This window comes from Acanthochromis polyacanthus, chromosome 10 (genome assembly GCF_021347895.1).
Source record: "Acanthochromis polyacanthus isolate Apoly-LR-REF ecotype Palm Island chromosome 10, KAUST_Apoly_ChrSc, whole genome shotgun sequence".
In the NCBI taxonomy this organism is placed as follows: domain Eukaryota; kingdom Metazoa; phylum Chordata; class Actinopteri; family Pomacentridae; genus Acanthochromis; species Acanthochromis polyacanthus.
In genome coordinates this window covers 13,119,201-13,141,569 of record NC_067122.1, presented here as the reverse complement: position 1 = coordinate 13,141,569, position 22,369 = coordinate 13,119,201, and the positions used below count along the sequence as shown (strand labels likewise).

Genomic DNA, 22,369 nt, shown 5'->3' with positions numbered 1-22,369 from the left:
TGTCAAGACTAAATGCAATGAAGAATTCTGTAAGTGAGTAGCCACTGACCCGAGGACTGATATGTGAGGAGATAGTGCGTCACCACCTTTCTCTCCTCGTTTCTTGCTGCTCTTGAAGTAAATCGCCCACCTTTTTTTCTGCCCTGTCCATCTGACATGACTGTCGCTACCTTTAATGCCCAAGAGAGCGAGGGAGGAAGAGAGTTCACATCCTTTTTCCTCTGCTGCTCTGACACTGATTCAGTGTTTGAGTTTGGTTCCAAGAGGTGAGCGAGGAGGGAAAAGAATTATTTCCCCAGGAGACAAAACATGTATGTGCACACGTGTGTAGCCGTGTACATGAAGTTAAAACCGCTAAATGTCTCTTTGGCTTCGTACCAAAGAGAAGTCAAAATGGGGAGCAAAAGGGTCTAAGGAAGGACCACTGTTTCCACTGCTGTCCCGTCTGTGACTCATAATCACAGCCAGACAGGCACCGGAGACGTCGACTCTTTGATTGTGTTTGGTAATGTTTCTGATTCATTATTTCTGTAGACAGGCATACGAGCAGCATGCATACACAGAAATGCTGGTTTGATGTCACTTTTCAATTAGTTTTGGGGATTACTTTTTACAGTCATGCTGCCATTTCTGTGAAAATATTTTTATCACAAGAAACAGAAAAGAAAAAACCCTCCTGGAGGCCTCCTTCTCCTGAGGACATTTATGAAGTCACTGTGAGGATCTTGGGAACTTGGATGATGCAACTCTACAGTTCAACTCAAAGCCACTCTTACTTCTGAGTTCACTCTGTCTTAGTTAAAAAAAAAAAAAAAAAAAAACAGTAGCCAAAAGGCTAAAAATCCAGTTCAACACCATTTCAGCAGATTTTTGTTCACCTCAAAATGGCTCCACGTGTTTGAAAAGCCTGGATTTATCTGTGCCTGCTTGAGTTTTCAAAATGCGTTTAGACACTGAGTTTAGATGTAATCATACTTTCAGTAGGGGTTACCAGCACACATCATTCCCACACATACAGACAGGTACGGCTCTCCTCCAAGTTCGAGTAGGCTCAGTTGGACATTATCACCCATTTGATGGCAGTGTAGAGGTGATTTAGTACTCACAAAAAGGAACAAAAGGTCATGTTGAGTCTGGAAATGGATGGAGGAGGCATAAGTCTGTGGATTTTCACCATAAAGGTTAAATTGTAGTTTTAATTGACCTTTGAATTTTGTCTTCTTTAGTCTTTTGATAAAACCACTTGACTTAGAAGGTCTAGCATGATGGTATTAATTTATCTGTCCTTTCCAGTTTCAACAGATTTGACATTTAAAACTGATTTTGTGTGTTTATGTGACTCATCAAAAGAAGACAAAAAGCAGATGCCTACTCTTCACCAGAAATGCCTACTGCATCTGTCATGCGTTTGTAAAAACCTACCTTATCAGCTGACATTGGTCCACTTTCATCATGCAGAAAGGCAGCAATGAGTTCACATTTCTTAATGAAACCTTCTCAAAAGTCTGTAGGTGCAGATATAATCCTCTGGAATTTGGGAAATCCAGCTGGATCTTTAAGAATCCAGTATCCCACTTGGATCTTCTGTGAAGCAACATGTCTGCAGTGTCCCTACGAATTCTTCGATATCATCTTCACAGACCAGGTAGGGCAGCAGTATTCTCCTAGCCTAGCCATGCTAGACCCATGTTCTGAAGACGCAAGGGTCTAGGCACACTTGACAGGGAGGGAGGCGGGCTAAAAGGTTGTCTATCAAATCACTCTGCAGCAATTGGGTAGGTATACAACCAATCGGCGCAAGGAATAGGCTCCTCGAGCGCCGGAAATCAGAGGACGTGGTAGTTCGGTGAAGCCTTATTTATACAGTCAATGGGTGAAGCTCAAGTATATTACAGACATGTTAACAGAAAGATTATTTAGAGTCGGTGCTAATGGAGCTCAACAACTGTTGTCGTTTTTGTTGTTGACCCTGGCAGAGAATTTAAATTCGTTGCCGTGGGTTGTCTAGCGCGGCTAGGCTAGTTGTTTCCGGTTGTTTCTGCCAGAATCGTCGCGCCTCTGTCGTCACTTAGTTACACCCGCCTTCTGACTCTACACTTAATGGTGATTCGTCCGGCCAGTTTTAGGAGCATCCAACCTCGAGCCTTATGGAGGTAACTAGACCCACCCTGGCAGAGAATTAAATTCGTTGCCGTGGGTTGTCTAGCACGGCTAGGCTAGTATTCTCCAGCACGTGACCACCAACACAGTCTCCAGTTTGAAGATACATCAACATCTCTGGTGGAATTTTGTCTTGGCCCCATTTTTGCATCACTTAGCAAAGACATCCAGAACAAAATCTTTTTGGTTTCCAACTTTTTCCTCTGTTACATGCATCCTCATCAACAAACTGAGGTGCTATCTCAAACACCATGAACAATGGAGGTAATGATCCACAGGTGGAAACTTCTTCCTTCTTCTGTTTCGGGTTTTATTGGCAGTTGACAAGCTGCTTACAGGTACATTACTGCCCCCTGCTGAACTGGAGCATGGTTCAGTGGACAGACAGAAAACATGATATTGTAATCCCTAAAACTGTCTCCTTTAAGTGCTTGATCAGAACACCAAGCTGTTTCCATTAGACTTTTCTGAACAAATTCCTTACAGTAAAGCTTTTCTTCCTCATTATATCTGTTGCACTCAAGCAGTACATGTTTGAATGTTTCTGGTTGATTGCAGGTCCCACTCACGGCCCAGTTGGGTGCTGTCTTCTTCTGCAAATTGCATGGTCGAGCCTTGTGTGTCCTAACCTCAGGCAAGTTATGACTATTTATTCCCTCCGGCTGCTGCCCTGTATTTCACTCCTACCAGCATGACTTTCCCTTCTTCTCATTCCTCAGTTTGTGCATCCTTCCTTGTTTTCCTCACCATCTCTCCTCCCACCTGAGATGCCAGAGGAGGTAAAGAACGAGGAGAGAAAGAAGCTGAAGCAAGAGGCATTTAATAAAATGAAACATTCTTGCTTCAGAGGCATCATTTTAAAGCAACACCAATTAAAGGGAACAACTGCATCGTCTGTGCATTGTTTTGTTATAGCTTCTTTTATGATCTCTCAGATGAGCAGATGTGTTCATGATAACTTACAGTATAAATTATCTTTTAATTCAAATGTGACAACAATAACAGTGTCAAATATTTTTATTTTTTTATTTAACACACAAGCTGTGAAGTATAAAAGAGACATGACACACAAAAGAGTGTCATACTAATAAGAAGGGATGTGCATATGATTGAGTGATGTATAATATATAGGCTGCACACATTTGTCTGATCTGCTCCTGTCATGTTTATGTTTTCAACTGTAGCTCTCTGTCAATGCTTGTCTCTTCTCGAGATGCCAGATGAGATGAATTTCTGGTTTACAGACAAGAAAACGAAGGAGGCGAAGTGCGTAGAAATAGAGAAATGTTATGAGCTTACTGTATGTTGTTACCAGGTGTAGGTTTCCTTTAAGATCCATATCAGAAGAAATCATGATGTTGGTTGATAGATCATCCCTCAACACACCCAGCCCCGGCTCCATATGTTTTCAACAGTTTTAACCGTAATATTTAAAAGAATTTATTGTTATTCTACAGATTATCCCCTGCTTTGTTAAATTACAGGTAAATATTAGCAAAATTACAGTCAAAAAGGCATCAATTTACATGTTAACATAAAAAAAACAACAGAAAACACAGGCCAAGACTGTAAATGTCTTCATTCTTCACAACATTTAACCATAAAATGACACTATTTTTTTTACTGTATTTAAATAATATAATTATTCTGCAGATAGTTGACAAAATCTGAAAGAAAAAAATATATTAAGGATTTTTTTTAAAAAAAAGCTAAATAATTTGTTAAATAATTGTATTAAATTATCTGTTATCTAGTACAGTGGTTCTCAACCCTGTTCCTCAGGACCCCATGTCCTGCATGTTTTAGATGCTTCCCTGCTCCAACACACCTGATTCAAATGATCAGCTCGTCAGCAAGCCTCTGCAGAAGCCTGATGACGAGCTGATCATTTGAGTCAGGTGTGTTGGAGCAGGGAAGCATCTAAAACATGCAGGACATGGGGTCCTGAGGAACAGGGTTGAGAACCACTGATCTAGTAAAATTGACATTATTAATTATCATTATTAATTTAAATGTTGGCCATCAAAAAGGTCAAAACTGTACATGATGTCCACATCAAAAATCTGCATTTTTACAAATATTGACGTGTTCTTTTACATATCGCCATAAAATTACACTGTTGTACAGACTTAGATATATAGGTAATATCTAAAAACAGATTTCCTCCACTTTCCTCTTTGACGGTGGCACAGGCTCTGACAACTCAAAAAGGTCATTTTCCTCCGTGTTAATTAAAAGCAGGGCAAGGAAAAGTCTCTTTGTTAAATATCACGTATCCCAGAGAATGCCAAAGACAGCATGATAATGAATGCTTGTGATGTCTCTTAAGGTTAGCCTTTCCATCTTCATCTGGCTTGTTTTCAGTGGCAGGCCAAAAGCAAAGCTGAGCCTGCAAGACCCTGTCAGTCTGCTAATTCTTCGACTTTTTCCTCTGAATCAGTATGCAAGAAAACAATTCAACTTCACAGATGTTAGAGACACTTATTTTCTCTGAATGACATCCATATGCTGTGCATTGTTCTCAGTAATTCCTAACATTTCATTGATTTAACAACTCTCTAAAAATATATGTTCAATCGTGTTATTCAGTGACCTTTGAGTAAGGACTTAGGTGGTCGTCAAAGAGATTTCCTTTTATGCATGATCTCAGTTTACATAAAAGGTTGACCAGATACTGTCAATTTATCAAACGCTTTCTCCCTCTGTCATCCCTATTTCCTTTGACTACTTCTATAAAGGACTCTGTTGTTTATGGGTATATTTTTTTTAATAAAACAAACATACATTTCCCGGAAAAGTACAATGGTTACTTTGTTGTTGTCACCATGCTGAAGTTTTAATTCATACCCACACACTCTGTACTTCAGCGCCCTTATTGTCTTGGGCTAAATTCTTCCTTTAGTTTGCTGAAATGTATGCAGAGGTGGCGACAGCGGTGGAAACATTTTCAGTGCTTGAGCTCCTGGAGTCATATGATTACTGTGAGCGTGGTGGTGGGTCTCCCAAGCCCAGTCGTGCTGCCCTAATGTCTGATCTCACACTGCAGGTCCATTCTCTTCCTGCTGAGGTCAGTGATCTGATGCTGCTGGAGGAAACTAAAGTTTATGACCTGTCTTTTTTTTTTCTGACAGACTAGAATCATGCACCTCAACCTCTTGACTCCGCTATTCTACTCTTGTTCCGTATGCTTTACTGTGTGTCGAGGAAGTTAATAAGGCTGATGCACCCAGGCTATAGGTACACTGCAGTAAATTACAAAAAAAAGGCTAATTTTGTGTTTCTGTGGTTTGAAAATGCATGTGGATGTAGTGCTTTGCCTTTCAGGAGAAAGCGAAGTACTTTAATTTAGTTGTACTTTTTCCAAGTGTGTCAAAGCAGTGCTTAAAACTGAAAATTTTCCTTCTAGTGAAGAGGAAATTATATTTGTTTTACATGTTTTATAATGCCCAGTTGGTACACACTGAAACAAGCTACGACAGGATCCGTTGAAGAAAATAGGACACCTGCTATTGTTGTGTGCAGCTGGATTCCAGTAGATGTTGGTTGAAATAATCAGACATCTGAGGCAGTTTAGTGGATCAAAGCAGAGCAATGACAATTTTTCAACATACTTGAGATGCAGCGGTGGCCTAATGGGCCACGTTTGTGCCGACCTTATCAAAGATTGTCATTTGCAGGTCCCAGACAGGATGTGAACTACAGTCTGGTGCATGCAGCAGCACACATTGCTGTTTGCACTGACACTGAACATTGGACCTAAAAACATACACACAACTCCCAGGATGCTTGAATAGTTGAAGCAACCGTAATGATTCTTAAATATTGCCAGCACTAAACCCAGTTGAGGAGGACAGGAGTGAACACAAATACGTCCCGGACAGGTTGAGAGGTGACCTGCCTTCAGAGGTGATGTGCTGTCCTCAAGGTTGAGTCGTCACATCAGCTCGCTTCAACTGTCACCGCTGTTGTTGGTCCTGTGACACCTCGAGTCAGCGATAAGTAGGGAGGACGTGCTGGCGAGAATCTGCACCTCTGTGGTCAGTATGGTGGAGTCCAAGCAGCCTGAAGGACACATAAAGAAAGCAGGGACCAACATTATGTTTGAACCATTCTGTTTCATTTGTAGTTGTGAGTGCCACGGCCAGGAAAGCAGAAGACTCAAATCATCACATTTTTAGATTCATTTCTGCTCAACCATCACAGATTTGTCTGACATTTTTACATCATAAAATATGGATATTTATATATTTTTTATTTTTATTTTTTTAGATCGATTTATCAGATATTTTCTGAAAAACATGCACGTCAACCCACTTTCAGCATGTTATTTCACACATTGAAATTTAAAGCTATATTTGGATAACAGTGTCTCAGGAACTGTTTAGGATAAAAGCCTGAATTTTTACTATTATTTCTCAATAACATACTTGATTCAGAATATATCTGTATATATATTATATGATTATATTATATGAACAGTCTCTAAATTTGGGTTAATATAGTTTAGAAAAATTGAAACTGTCATGAAAATTCCCGCCTTTAGAGTGCACACTGACAAAAAATAATAAAGCATTTTTTTCTGAACCATATCTAGTTGCATGACACAATAATACAAAATATACAGAATATTTTTAAATATGAAATACTTGGATCTACTTATCCAATATTGCAAAAATTGCAGATTCTGAATCAATGGCATGATGAGAAATAACAGTGAAAATGTCAGGCTTTTTTCTTAAACAGTTCCTGAGATATTCTCATCCAAATGTACCCTCAAATTTCAACATGTTAAAAAAAATGCTGAAAGTGGGTTGATACAATTTGGGGGGGGAAATTACATTATCTCATAAAATACCACAGATTGTGATAAAAATAAGCAAATCAGAGATGGTAGAGCATAAAGCCTGTGTTGTAGAGCTTCCTGGTTTTAGTCCACCATTCTGAGCAATAAATTCCTGGGTTTCCAGACATGGAAATGATTAATAAGTGACATTGTTCAAGTTTTTCTCCTCTCAAGCTTCTCATTTGATGTGAGTTGTGTTTTACGTGTCAGTATCCGATCACTCAGGGTTCACCTCTAGCCTTTTTAAAGGGAGGAGTCACCTTCTGTTTACAGGCCTCGTTACTGGCGTCTGCATGTCAATTTCAATGTGCAAAGAAGCCGGTAGAGCGTCTCAAGAGGACCTGCAATAAGTGAACAAGTGTGACGGTGGTGTCAGTCAGTATTGTGTGAAGCATAATCAATAAACAGCATGAAACACGAAAAGCAATAAAAAAAACTTACCGTTCTCACCGGGATGACCACGTGGTATGTTGTTCAGCACCTGGAAAGCAACAAAAAAAGTTCCTACATCCGGTCAACTTTTTTTTAATCAAGCTTGGGAAGCTTTAAAAAGCTGACGGACGAGAATATAGCAAGTCCAATACTTCCTCTAAGTCTTGTTGCCTTGGAAACAAAGGGCCTGCTGAGGAGCTAAGAGTGAGTAATTCTGTGAGACACGGGGACGTAATTGAAGGAGAAGCAAACAGTCTACGGGGGCTGAAGCATGAAGGTGTGCATATATGAATGTGTCTGTTTGAGCATACGTGATGCACAATGCATACGCTCGAGCCGGAGGGAAGAGACTCTGGTGTTTGAAGGTGATGCACCGGGATCAACGGCAGAGATTCGAGCTTGTGTGCTCTCCCCTCACCCTTTTTTCTCTCCCAACATCACTGCTGTGAGCATCCTCTGCAGGAGCCTCAAAAATAAACATCACATCCTTCTTTGTTACCTCCGTGTTGAGCTTTTGCATCACAACGCTGTTTTTGCATCACAAAAACGTGAAAGACGAGCCTCAGGAGGGGGCATTCAGCAGGTGATACCACACCCTTTTATTTACTGTCCACTTCCTGCTGAGTAATAGTCTGTCCGATCTAGTTACCCCGCGCTACACACACCTTACCCAATGTGTCACTGCATGGGCTTGAAAAATGTTGTACCTACTTGCATTTTACCATTCTCTGCCACTGTTCGTGATATATAGATATTAACTGTATAGCTGAATGTCATAAAATGTCCTCACTCATGGCCATTTGTCAACTGTTCAACCTTATGGTGAGCGCTGAAAGCTTTTATACCTCGTCACTCTGAAGACAAAACACTGCATGTGAACAGGGAAAACATTTTACTAGTTGAATTTACCTGCTGATTACTTAAATGAAATAATTATTTGCATTCCAAGTTTTCAGAAATGTTGTCTTTAAATATGCAAATGAGGTAATAACATATTCAATATGTGATTATATACAAGCAATATAAACATTGGATAACATTAATTTTCTTGACAAATTTAAGTGTAGAGACTTTACACATGGAACCAGAAAATATTGTCAGCTACAGGGTAGAAAAAAAGATTTTTCAGCATGTTTTTAGGTATAAAATGCTCCATAAATTAGCCTATAAATGATATGTGAGCACATCTCTGTGTAGAAAGCTTCAGAACAGAGACAGGAATGAAACAGCAAACTGCAACTGAAGAGGAGATTTCAACTCAGAGCAGGAGAAAAACAATAATTTTCAGAAAATAAACTTCAGCGAGATGTTGTAGTTGATATGTATAGAAGCAAATAGATGAAGTGCAGTGAAATAAACACATTCATGGTTACTTTGGATATTTTCTTTCCACTAGTTTACAAGAAGCAAAATGGAAACAAAGTATCCCATAATCATTGACCACTGCATGAGAAAATGATGTTTTTTGTCTGCAGTCTCTCAGCTATAAGGAAAATGTCTATGGAAAAGAACATGCATCAAAAAATCTGATGAAGAACTACACATGATTAAAAGTAATTGTTTTTACATGGAAAATGGGTTGAAACAAGATGTGTGATGTGCAAAGACTTGTTTGCGTGATGACCCTAGAGAGCATTATGGTGGGATTCTTCACTTTTCCTCATCTGTACAGAGAGTTTTATCATCTTTCAGCTCATTGTTTTGTCTGCATCCAGCTCTGTTCTTTCAGTTCACATTCATACATTGTCAGTACAGTTTTCAGCTACGTCAGACTCAGTTAGTTAAAGACCAAAGTAGAGGTTAAAAAAAGAGAATGTCTAAATAGGTACCTGTTTGTGGCACATGCAATATGTCAACATTGTATTAAGATGTTGTCCTTCAAAAGGCCTAGTTGATTCATGTCAAAATATCGGTTAATTTTGTATTAACTTTCAAGCAAAATTTCCATATCTCCACATGACTGGTGTGTCTTAACAAAAATAGACGCCTCCTGAGAATAACATCCTTTTATGCCCCTTTTTTTGTTTGTGCTCTAAACTTGAGGGTTTTTTTTTTATGTTGCAAATGAACTGTTTTGAAACAAAGCAGGTTGAAGTTGCTCAAGGTGAAAATGTCTTTGCATGTCTGTTTTGTTTAATCTGTTTTAAATAATTCAATCACATTACATGAATAATGATGCCCTGCGCTAAAACAGTCTAAAAAACCAGGACAAAGACCTTCTTCAAACATTATTAAAAAAAAAGTTACACACTGTTAAAACATTTTTTTTTCCTGCGAGTAATAGCAGCCACAACCTTTAATCTCTGTCTGATAATTAAAGAGCTGCGGAAAAGCTTTGCCCTAACCTACAAATTCCTCATTAGCATTTAATATGAAAAGCATTAAAATTTTTAGCATCTTCCAACACAGAGAAATTCATTCTAATAGGTTAAAATCTCATTTGAATCCAATTATGTCTTTGCCATTTGATTCAAGTGTTGCAAAGCTTACCAGCCGAGTGTAACGGAGGTAATGAGCTAAAGCCTCCATTTTCACAGGTCTGTAAACAACATGGGGATGTTTAGAGCACGGGAACATGGACATGGAATTGCAATCATGGGATCTCCTGATTGTGACATTACCTTGTTACCATGGCGACGCTGTTTCTAAAATCCTGACTATGTTTTCATGTGCACACCCTCGAAAAAATCCACAAGAAACCAAGTTTTCTTGCTTACACTTTTTTACTCTATTAAGGTCACAAGTGGCGTTTTGCTGTCACAAAAGATTACTGGTAGTTTAACTAAAGGGGAAAGAGGACTTCACTGGCTTTTTGCAAAACCTTTTCCTTAGCTCTGGTGCACTCTGCATGACCAGGTGGAATAATATGACTGAAAGACCTGTTCCCTTTGGGCTATCGCTTCTTTCCCATCACAAAATATAGCAATACATTTCAAGTGATAACAAAGTAGAATGGTGCACGTGACATTATTTGTTTTTCTTCTCAAAGCAAAGAGAATAAAAGATGCGCTCCAGGCTGCAACTTCGCCCAGAGAAATCAATTTGCAGGTTCACGGTAACCTGAGACATATTGAACTCCTATACAGAATAATGCCTTCAGGTAATACAAAAGTAGCTCTCAAAGAAAACACAAACTGAATTTTTCTACCTCAAATTAAAAATTTAACACAAAGTTAAGCCTGAGAAAAGTCAAAACTGCATTTTTGGAAACAGCTGGAGGTACTCGGCTACAAACTGGTGCACAAAAAAACTTTAAGGTCTTTAATCTGATGTACAGGTGGAAGCTTTCAAGTTGAAAACTGCTTCGTTGATGTGGCTCATTGAAGCTGCAGGGGGCAATTTTGGCACCTCAGTTTATCACGATGTGAAAAGGTCAAAGCTGCATCCATTACACAGATGCAACATGTGAACCATGAATGATGAGTTTGAACTGATAAAAAGGTGGGCTTCATTCTCACTTTATGCATGGCAAGGTGCTTTTATTTTGTGCTGTCCAGTGCAGCTGTTGTATTAAAAAAAAAAAAAAAAAAACTTACCTTGCAATCACAAATAACCTGCAAATGTTATTGACTCTATATATGAGAAAACAGCCAAACAAAGGTCACTCTGTCTGGGACTTACACAGCAAAAACCAGTCAAGTAAAACACAATGAGTGGCAGTGATGGAGGGCTAAAAAAACTGCTCCCAGCTGTTCATGCAGCAGTTGACCAAACAATTCTCTCTTAAATCACAGCTTTCAACATGATTGCTGTGTTTTCAAGTAAAAATGTGTTGCTCTGTAACTACTAATGAACCTAAGTTCAACCCAAAAAGTGCCTCACTTCACAGCGTTTTCTTTGCAGACAGCCAATTAGTCACCAAGTAAGAAAAGTGTGCATTCACACTCAAAATAATGACTAATTATATCTCCTAAGCTGTGAGATGTGACACAGACAGGTGACAAATTAAAGGAAAAAAACAATATAAAGTGTTTTGTAACGTGTTGGGCTGGCATGTGCTGACAGAACAGAGTCAGTGTGACTTGGCATTGATTCTCTAAGTCTCTGAAACTCTGTGGAAGGAATGAAAATCATTCTTTCAAATGCGATCCCCTAGTCTGATGTTTTGATGATGGTCATGAACAGCTTCCTAATAAGTCGGTCAAAAATCTTTCATATGTGTTCATTTGGATCGAGATGTAGTGACTGACAAAGCCATAACATATGATTCATATCATTTCTATACTTATGTCAAACCATTCAGTGACTTCTTTTGGACTATAGATGGCAGTCTTACCTACAGTAGGCTTGCGCTAGCCGATTGCCACAGCGCCATTGGCACATCGTTTTGCTGGACGGCGCAGTCATTCTGAACCGTGTGAGCTACAGTGGCGCTCTATTTTTCTTGTAAAAAGCAACAAAAAAGGGTTTGACTTACTTTTTCATCGAAACGCCCAAACGATAATATAAGAAAAACAAACTTTTTCTCTCGGCAGGCGTCGGAAATGGTGGGAGCCACCCGAATCTTGATCACGCGCCCGGATCATTGCCCGCTCTCGGCCAGTCACAGAAAAGCATGCTATTTTTACTGCGCGAAATCTCTGAACGGTGTGCCACAAGGAGTCATTTGCGATCAGGAAAAGCGAGAAAGAAGAGGTTTTTGTTGAGTTTATGCTACAGTTGTGAAATATGGTACATAGTGAGGGTTGAAGAATTGGACATAGGAGGAAAAGAAGGTAAATTGGACATGAAATTGACATTTTTATGGGTCAAAAAGTTTTGATCATGAACATGTTTCAGGTACAGGTTTTTAAATCGCCAAATGCATATACACATGGGAATGTGTCTTCACCCCTGACTGCCTGTTTTTACAAAAAGAACATTAAATTTGGAAAAACAGGCAGTCACATTTCACGTTGTGTGTGTGTGTGTGTGTGTGTGTGTGTGTGTGTGGGGGGGGGCAGCCGAGGAGGAGTAAAAACGTGTAAAAACTATGAAAATAACAACATACATACATATAAGTAGAAATAAAAGTTAAATAGAACTGTTTAATTGAGCATTTTTTACCTCAAAATGTACCAGAATGCAGGAAAATGACTCAATTTTTTCCACTATCACTGACACAGACATTTGTGGCTTTTTGTGGCTCATTGTTATTCTTATGAGTGAGCCACAGTGGCTCTTCATTTCAAATTCCTAGTGCAAGCATAGCTTACCCTGGGAGAGACCACTCCCATCAGGATAGAAATGTATCATCATCGGAAAAAGAACAACTTTTTATTGATTTATTGCCCTCTACAGGGACCCAAACCATCCCAGCAAAATCTCTTGTTCAGTTGCCATTAATGAATAAATTATCTGTAGAAATGAAAACTGTCTCTGTACCAGGATGTAAACATGTTAATTTCTACGGTAAAGTTGGATATTTTGAGACTGGGGTCTAGTGGCCGATTGGCGAGCTGCAGTTTTTGGTATTTCCACATTGCTGTCACTTTTGGTTGCAGCATGGCAGGAAACATAAATGTCGATCTAAGAAAATGAGAACTAAAGTCTTTGGGAATTATCATCTGAGCACCACACATCTTAGAACCATATTTCCATCTAGTAGCAGTCTAGATTTTCAGTTTGGACCAAAGTGGTAAAACAGCTCAGTGACTGACATTGCAATTCCTTGAGCAAAGCCTCCAGTAGGACTCAAAATCAATCACCTCTCAATCAATACAACAATAAAACCAACATTACTCAGTACTGGTCTAAATGACTCCCTAATCATCTGGTTTGCAACTAATTGCTAAATTAGGTGAAGTGGCCTACTCCTGACTGGAACAGCATGTCCTAGTTGGGAAGTGGTAAAGGAGCAGTTTTTAAGACTTGGAGAAAAGCTGCAACACAAGTGTCCTTTAACTGTCTAGTTTGACATGAATAGACGCAGACAAGATGAATGCCACAGAAACAGACATCAAGGAGAGAGCTTCAAAATATATCTGAGTCAGTGTTCATTGTATTGACCTGAGCATTCACAGATTTCACCAAAAATGCCTCTCTTAACTTGCTATTGATTTTGCAGTGCACTTCACCAGCTACACTACACAATGGTTATGTCTATCTAATTACTGTACAAAATGTGCGTCATCAGGACTCCTCAAAGGTGAGATTAGTCCTGGCAGGTTTTCAGTGCTTTTGTAAAATCAGCCAGAGCAAAGGTCAGTCTTTGTGTACTCCTTGACTTTTTTAAGGACTACAAACTGAATCATGTATTGATTATACTATTAAAATTGATTTTCTCAAAATATACTGAAGGAACCTCTGCTGTGGCGCTCTAACTCCCCGTCTCTGCAGGGGTAGCTGCTCCTGTAAGATCATTAGTAGTAATAATTCAGATGTAATCACTCGGAGACTATTATTGAACATCGCTTTCACATTGGCAAAAGAGTAAAATCATAATTAGGCACATAATTTCCAGGATGGAAAAATGACAAATGTTTGATGCAGTGTCTGGGCAGGGGAACTGATGATACTGAAGGTTCTCTTTCCTCTCAGAAAAATCACAATCCTCAGAAAAGCAAATATATTTGAAAGGAACAAACAAGAGGGAACGGGGACTTCTTTCGATTAAAGCCTTTAGCCATGAGGCAGTGAATAATGTATTTGGTGAATAATTTATTATGAGGGTTTATTGATAAAAACGACTTGCCCCCAAAGCAGTGCCTAAACATCTGCAGGGGAGCTGCAGAGAAGCAGAAACCAAAGTGTTGACATTTGCTACATTTGAAATCAAATGAATTCTCTGCCTTATTTTTTTTTTGTATGTGTCAAATATAATGTCATATAATTAATGAGACTCAGACAGAACAGCAGTAAGGGGAGAATTAAGAACTCTGTAATGAGCTGGTTACAGAATGTATGTCATTCTTCCAGATTGCTCCAGATGTCTTATTTTGTTAGAATACAGAATGCATGCAGCTATGATCCCCTTCTGTGTGCCAAGAGAGATTTAATCTGATTCGTAAACAGCTTAGAAATTCAACGTCGTACAACACGGTTATATCTGTGTAAATTTTGGAAATGAAAATCAGTGAACAGTAACATGACAGTACGTAGAGCAAGTGGACTTAAGGTACAGTGTATTAGACTGACAGGACATACATTTCCATAAGATATGCACACTACATTATGACTTTCTAATTACATTTTGACTTATATGAATAAAGCACTCCATTGTATAGAGAATCTAATTAAAGATATCTACAATTCCGTTTGAATAAGCATACGATTTAATGGCTCATTCTTTCTAATCACAATGTAATTAGAGATATCAGAATATTCAATTAAATATTAAACATTTTAAGTATATAAGGGAGTCTGCTGACAGCGTGCTTAAAATTCATGCCACTGCAGCATCCTGTCATCTCTCAACTATCCAGTGTTAAGTAAAGAAAAAATTGCTGAAACAAAGCTGATTATATGCTCATACATGCATTGCAGATATCTGTGAAGTCAATCTTGTCAATCAGTAAGTGTCGTTATAAACTGTAAAGTACTTCTGACCTCACAGATCTGGCAGGAGATAACAAGATAACAACACATGGTTGGAGGTATAATCGTCATTGCGATTATTTAAAATGTATTTGTATAGGAAACCAAAATGATGTGTTCACTAAACCAGGAAACTGTATGCTTTAAGTCACTCTCCAGTCATAAAAACTAATCTCTCTGGACCAAAGTTACACATTTAGAGCTTTTTTTCATGAACTTAACTCTTTTCTGCCTTAAAATGGGTTTGACAGAATTGCTGTTATCTCTACAATGTGGCGACCTGTGAGGGATCCAGGTCACCTATGACTTAATCTGGTACAATTTGTTCCTGAGATTCAGTCATTTGGAGAATTTGATGTGTGAGAAATTAGCATGTGATGAAATAAACTAAATGAGTACTTTATTTTAAAAAAAAAAACAAACTATAAAATAAAATAAAATTGAAAGCAGACAGACGTGCACAAGAAATCTCTATAGTAATTTATGAGGGTGGGCTGTACTGCTAGAAAAAAAGACACAAAAATAGCATCAAGAGAAAAATTACATAAAGAAAAGCACTGATGTATATATAAATTAAACACAGCTGCTACAAAAAACAATTTCCATTATCAGTCAGACGGCTGAGTTCTCTCTCAGTTAATTAATCGCTTGGTCTATAAAGCATTAAAAAGCAAAAAAAAAAAATATATATATATATATCAGTATTTCTCAAAACCCAGATGTCTTGTTTTGTTCAGCAAACAGTCCAGAACTCAGAAATACTCATTTTACTACTATAACACTGGAGAAGAAAAGTAAAAAATCCTCAGATTTAAAAAGCTGGAACCAACAAATCTTTGGCACTTTTTTTCTGTGTTTTTTTTATTTAACCTCCAAAAACTCTTCATAAAGTCAAAGTTTAATATTTACAAGTTTTTCTTCCATTAAAATAGCCCATTCCTGGTGTAAAAATATTTAGATTTAACTGCAAATCTATAAAGTCCCCACCTCTTTCTACACCCACTCGCTGCAACTCGAGCACACCTGCTCACCCGTGGACTAAAACTTCACAACTACTCTGCAGTACACAAAGGCAAGTTGTAATATTACAGCAATTCAGTCATACATGTTCAAACTGCTTCCAGAGACAAACAATAATAAGAACAGCAGCTCTTTAGGTTTGTAATGTGTGCAACTCATTACAAACCAAATGCTGTCCAAATGCTGCAATTTAAAAGTGAAAATACTCTGGATGACTGCTTGTTTTGCCCATGAAGTGTCTTCTAGATACAAGAATTACTATAAGGATATGTCAACAAAGTAAAAAAAAAAAACATTTAAGGAAGTTTTCACTTCTAAATCCATTTGGACAGAACCATATTGTAACACATAGCATGAGGTATGACTCTGACTCTCACACTGTAATCATGTCAAATTAAAATGCACTTGCATATCCATAAAATGCAGTTATTATGGACATACACGAGCCTTATATATACCAAACGTGCTTGTCATATATCATCAACCCACTGAGAATAAAGCAGCTCTCAAAAACAAAATGGAAAAGCAAAATTAATTCCATCATCAGTAAACAGGGAAATGTTTTGCTTGAATTAATCTTTAACTCATTAGCAAAATGCTTGCACGACCTTTTTGAATTTGAAAAACATAACTGAGCAGAGAAGTATTGTCAATAAACAGGCTAATTTACAGGTCCTCAGCTTACCTCTAAAGGTTATTACCAGAAAGCATTTCAGACGCACTCAGTCCAACAAGGACCTAATTAAAGTAGCAACATCAGCACATGTAGGCCTATTCTCCTGTGACACTCGGATAAACAACTTAAGCAGCTAATTATACGACAATAAATGATTTCCCAGTGACGGCATGAGAGCCATATAGCGTTAGCTGTTGCATTTATGGAGGCACAAGTTTTTGATAGCATTTACTCACAGTGCCACCTGTCCCTATAGATCAATACAATAATGAAACTCTATGGCAAGAAGGCACACTGTAGCACAGCTTTCCTTTTTTTATTTTACCCCCCGTACACTCCATAACAAAGCTGCCACCATAAGTCAGCCATGACAGTCTCTTCAATTATGTGACAGTGGGGATGAAAGGAACATGATGGATCGGTGTCAAACCTCCGGGGAGCCGTACGAGCCAGACAGCAAGCACAGCTTTCCCATCTGTCAACAATCTCAATTAACTACTGTAAAGATAGGAGGCACGCTGCTCTTTTATGCAGGGCAGCGAAAAAACAACAAGGGTCTCTATCACAACAGGGGGCGACATCCCATTTTTACAATGAGAAAACTGTGTATTTTGATGAGCTGGATTGGTCCATCCATCAGCAGGGGGGCGAGTCAAATTGAAATCTGACATTTAGAGCCTCAATGCCTTTGCTCACTGGCTCTGATATGAACTATAGCATGTGACAAATTGTTTGTATCAGGCCTGTCCCTGGGTGAAGCCTCTGATAATGTTTAGGGTTGATATAGGCACCCTTGACATTTTGCTCAAAGGTCAGGTTTTGTGTTCATTTATGCTCCCTTTTTACATACAGCCAGCAGTGGGGATTTGAGTATTATTGTCATAACGTGAGTGCGTGCCAGGTCACGAATGCTGCTTCATTTGTTTTGACTCCTCTCAATAACAGGACACAAGGCATCATGTGCAGCAAAGGTAAACTGTCAGGAGCAAGATCACAGGAGGGCCTTACTGAGCCAGTCTGCTGATTCAAACAGCGTCGCCTCTCTAAAGTTTCAGCTCCTTTGTAACTCTGTGCAAACTCTAAAATAGCTGACTTGATCTGCAAATAAACTATCTGCAGACGTCCCCTAATACTTCTCTAAAAGAGCAAAGCACTACAATAAACGCAAAACTCATCACTCTCTCTGCGTGCGTGAGACAATCTCTGACAATTTTACAAGCAAAAACATCCAGGATTAATTTCGTTCTGTAGCAGGGTGTCCGTTTACAGCTGAATTAAGGAAGCTATCTGTAATTCATTTAGCGTCAGCGCCAGACAAATTAGTGTCTCGCATACGGAGCTAATAAACAGTTTGAAGCGGCATCGATATGTACACAGCCTACATTGCTGCTGATAATGTGTGAGGCATTTTTGATGAGCCAGGCTACTCAGGAAACAAGGGGCCATTGTCTTCCATTGTTAGTGTTTGTTGGAAAGCAGATGCAAATCGATATTCATGGTGTCTGCCAAGGGTTTTCACTTAAATCTGACAATCTCATGCATGAAACATAACTTTGTTTTAGAGACAAGATGATGGTTCGCTCTCATAATTTACCCTGAACTCAATGAATGTTGACATTTTGGTGCATTTTCAGGTCCAAAAGTCTGAAATCATCCAAATGCATTTTGATTAGTCACAATCACAATTACATCTCAAGTTATGTGTCACAGTCTTATTGTCTCCAAAGAGACACTTTGAATCACTTTTTGAGCATTTGAATAAGTTGTTAAAGCCTCACAAATGTAAGCTAACCAAACATATACTGCACAGTTATTTTAGTATCATCAAAACTATCCACAATAACTGCAAGTGTCAATGACAGTTTCCTTGAAAGGTGTGAAGGTAGAGACTTAATATTACTAACATCCATCATGGAGAACATTGTTTACATCATCATGTCATGAAACAACCATGAATTAATTTAACAAACATTAAAGATAGAAAGTTTTCATCATGCCTGTTTTCTTTAAATTGCAAAGAGCTGAACCTGTATGAAAATTAAAAAAACAAACATCTTAGGTTGAATTAGAGACTGAATACTGACATTAGATTAAAAAGAAAACATCTGATTTCACAAAACCCTGGTATGATGTTTTGCAGCGCAGGACAGAAAACACGTCAACTTTTCTGAAAAATGTGTTCTACTAGATGAAATTATCCATGAACGTATCTCTGGTGAATCATATTCGTGCTACATATCAAATTCTGAGTAATATTTGCTCATTATCACTGTAGAAGATTGACAGCTTGTCTAGTTAGCCAGGAAGCTGCCCCAGAAAGAGATCCCCATGTATTTAGCTATACCAGCTAAACCAGCAGGACATGGAGACATGATTTTTAATGAGTTATGTTAAATCAAAGTTTATTTTAAAACTTTCTGGAGGCTCTTTCTGTTTTTCCTTGTTACAGTGGAACTACCTACACATCTACAGTGGAGGTGGTGAGGGAAAAGTGAGCATGAACCACAGTCAGAATGAACACAGTGAGGACAAAAATCATTTAAAAAAAATATTTGTGTGAAAATTTGTGGATCAAAACTTCTTAAGACCTAAGAATTTCTGCTCATAGCACAATTACCCTTTTCCCCTAAATTAATCAGTGTTAGCTATAGCATAGGAAAACTGAACACTTGGGAGAGACGAGGAGTGAGCAGGAGCCGAAGGAGTTAAAGGGCTTGTTCAACATTTTTGGGAAAAGTACTGAGTGTTAGATGAGAGGATTGCCACAACTCTCATGTCTGACTTAAAATATAGAGGTAAAGTCAGCAGCTGGTTAGCTTAGCTTAGCAGAAAGACTGCTTAACAGAGAGAAATAGCTCCCCTGGTTCAGTCCTAAAGTAATAAATCAAAAACGGGCACCTCTAAAGCTCAATAAATCACTTGTTAGTTTAATTCACACAAGACTAAAGTGCTAAACCAAGAAGCTTTGGTTTTATGGTTTCTTGGCTGGGAGCAGTGACAACCTGAAAATGCTCCTTTAAAGCTAAAGTATGTGGCATCACAGAAACAGTCAGCATAAGCTAGATTTTGAAAGCATACAGCAAAACAAAACAAAAACAAAACTACCCTATCCCGTCAGGCTCCATCCCAAGATACTTCTCTAAAATACATGGTGTATGAGTACAGTGGAGGACTGCGACAGAAAACATCATTGGGCATCAAAACTACCTCATGTCCAAAAACACACAGATAGGCCATGTGACCACATTAGAAGCATCCCATTCAAAGTCAACATGCACTAACATATGACAGATACCATCAAACCAAGCTTGCTCACAACTGGTCTACAATACAGAAATGCAGTGAAGAGATACACAGATACATCATGTAAATATATGTTATGGAAACTAGAGGAAGATCAAAGAGCATTGAAGCAGACACACACATAAAGGAAGCCATAATCTGATAGGCTTAGCAATGAAGATGTTGTAGGTATAGGTGAGAATGTAAAATGTGGATTGTCTGCCAGTCTTTTGCTATGTGCTCGCTTGCTCTAACAATGTCTCTGCATCGCCTTGTGGAGGACTCTAGTGATACACAAGCACACAGGCAGGAAGGTATGAGGGTACTTCACTTGGAAACAAGGGGCCTGACTCCCATTTTGGGGCATTACTGTATACTACAAAGTCTTATATCATTGTCCACAAAAACCAAGTCTTTGAAGCAATCAAAGAAAAATGGGGCGAAAGGTTTCAGGCTGGAGTGCTTTTGCTCTCTGACATGCACATGTTCACTCAGCACAGGTGGCAGAAACAGAAAAATGTGGCTTTGAATGGTTGCCTCATGAGACTTACTCACCTGAACAGCACTGTGTAAATTCCACTTGCTTGATCACCATTTTCATAGTGATGAGGAAGTCATCCATGCTGTTGAGGAGTATCTGGTGGCTCAAGATGTGACCTTCTTCTGCAATGGACAGCAAAGCTTGAATATCAGTGGATCAAACACACTGAAGCTGAAGGAGACTATGTTGAAGAATAAGGCAAGAACAATCTTTCTCCTGTGATATTTTTTAGGTGAGGCCGAGAAGTTTTTAAAGTACGTTTGTACATAGCTGGACAAACAGGTGGGCCATCCAATCATCTCATGGAAACCAAATGAAATGACTGGACATGCTTTTTACAGGCTTGTGACTGCAACTGATATATCTGAATTTGATTTATTAATTGCTGTCAAATGTCCACAAATATAACTAAAATGCTACTTGAATAAACTGCATACTCTAGTTTTACAAGTCCACTTATTTTGGCTGATATTGGTATGTCTTACTTAATTTGTGTGAAATACTGGTGTATCCTAATACCTAAGTGATTCGGGTGCCAAGCATTTGATTGTTTTGTGCTCCTTATATACAGGTTTTTGCACTCCTCGCTGCATTGGACTGCATACGGCATTACTCACCTTGTGTATAAGTGTGTGCACCAGGAGCACATGACGCAACACAGCAAAGCCAGTAGTCAGGATTCAGCAGTCCACCTGCATCTGAAGGATAAGAGACATTGCTTTGAGGACAACAATGTTCACATTCAGGATAGAAAAGACAAGTGGACTGAGAGACAAATGGATGTTAAATGGGAGCATCCATCTTTAAAAAGAAAAAGGGGGTCTACAATGCAACTTATCAGGTATTTATAACCTAACGACGTGTCATATTTGAGCACGATGAATTAGTAAACATTGTTAGCGCTTTTAGTCCCAAACCACTGCTCTGATCTGTGTCTCATGGACATTGCTTTACACTAGCAAGGACTCGACTTTATTTAGCTGCTCATTTAAACACTATTAGGCCATCGATTTAAAGCAAGGCCTTTGGCGTGACAAAGCTCATCTAATTGTGAAAAAACCTGACACGTCTTGACATCCCTCCCCAGAAAGTTTCACTACTATTATCACCTTTAGTCACCCCTGAACTAGCAGTTTCCTCGAGGCATGTTGTTATTCGGGGGTGATAACATATATATCTGGATCTCCTCATCAGTTATCATCCGAGTCTTAGATGAGAGGTTAAAGGTTATGACTATGATCAATGTCGAGCAGGGTAAAGAATCAAGTCGTCAGCTGCTCTTTGTGTGGTGTACAATAAAACTACAAGTGGACTGAAGATCATCGACTTTGCTCTGTTTGTCTTTTTCTCAAATCTGTTAGGATAATTTGGTGTTGGAGTAACTCTGTGAGAGTGGTGGTAAGATTAAAAAATCACCACACAATAATGGTGAAAAGCTTCAAAAATGTAATGTTTGCCTTGTGCATGATCTAGCTATATTATTGTCTAGTATACAGTAGGAAAACTGCATATCACGTTACACACACAGTGGGAGGAATAATAAAGGGAGAAGAGAATCATAAATAAGGGTCAGACAGCTCATTTTTCCTCACGAGCCCCCATATAGCAGGTTAATAAAGCCACAGCTGTCATAATAAAATGAGTCTCATCGTCTGTTATGCTCATTTTCAGTCACGTTATTGGTTATAGTTGTAGCAATTTTCCAAATTTACATGATGTATGAAAATACCTGAGGTTGTTTTCAAGCTATAACCATCACCTTATTACGCCATGTCATCTGACTTCCGATATGTCTCACCTGACTTCTCACACATTTCACCTGTGCTTCCTCGTTTGTCGTGAGGAAAAATCTGCGTGGAACGTGATTGGACGGTTACAGACGCATTTCGATTCTATTGGT

At 38.8% G+C, this 22,369-nt stretch overlaps 1 long non-coding RNA gene across 2 annotated transcripts; it reads right to left on the bottom strand.

Moving 5' to 3' along the window:
• Nucleotides 1-3,951: 3,951 nt before the first annotated feature.
• Nucleotides 3,952-22,293, bottom strand: LOC127535793 (uncharacterized). 2 transcript variants are annotated; one of them, XR_007944676.1, is made up of 4 exons: nt 22,199-22,293; nt 21,087-21,167; nt 20,484-20,591; nt 3,952-6,222 (listed from the first exon to the last, which is right to left on the bottom strand). It is a non-coding gene; the product is annotated as an uncharacterized LOC127535793 (long non-coding RNA). The 2 variants fall into 2 exon arrangements; XR_007944677.1 differs by lacking the exon at nt 3,952-6,222 and adding an exon at nt 7,390-7,484.
• Nucleotides 22,294-22,369: the final 76 nt, after the last annotated feature.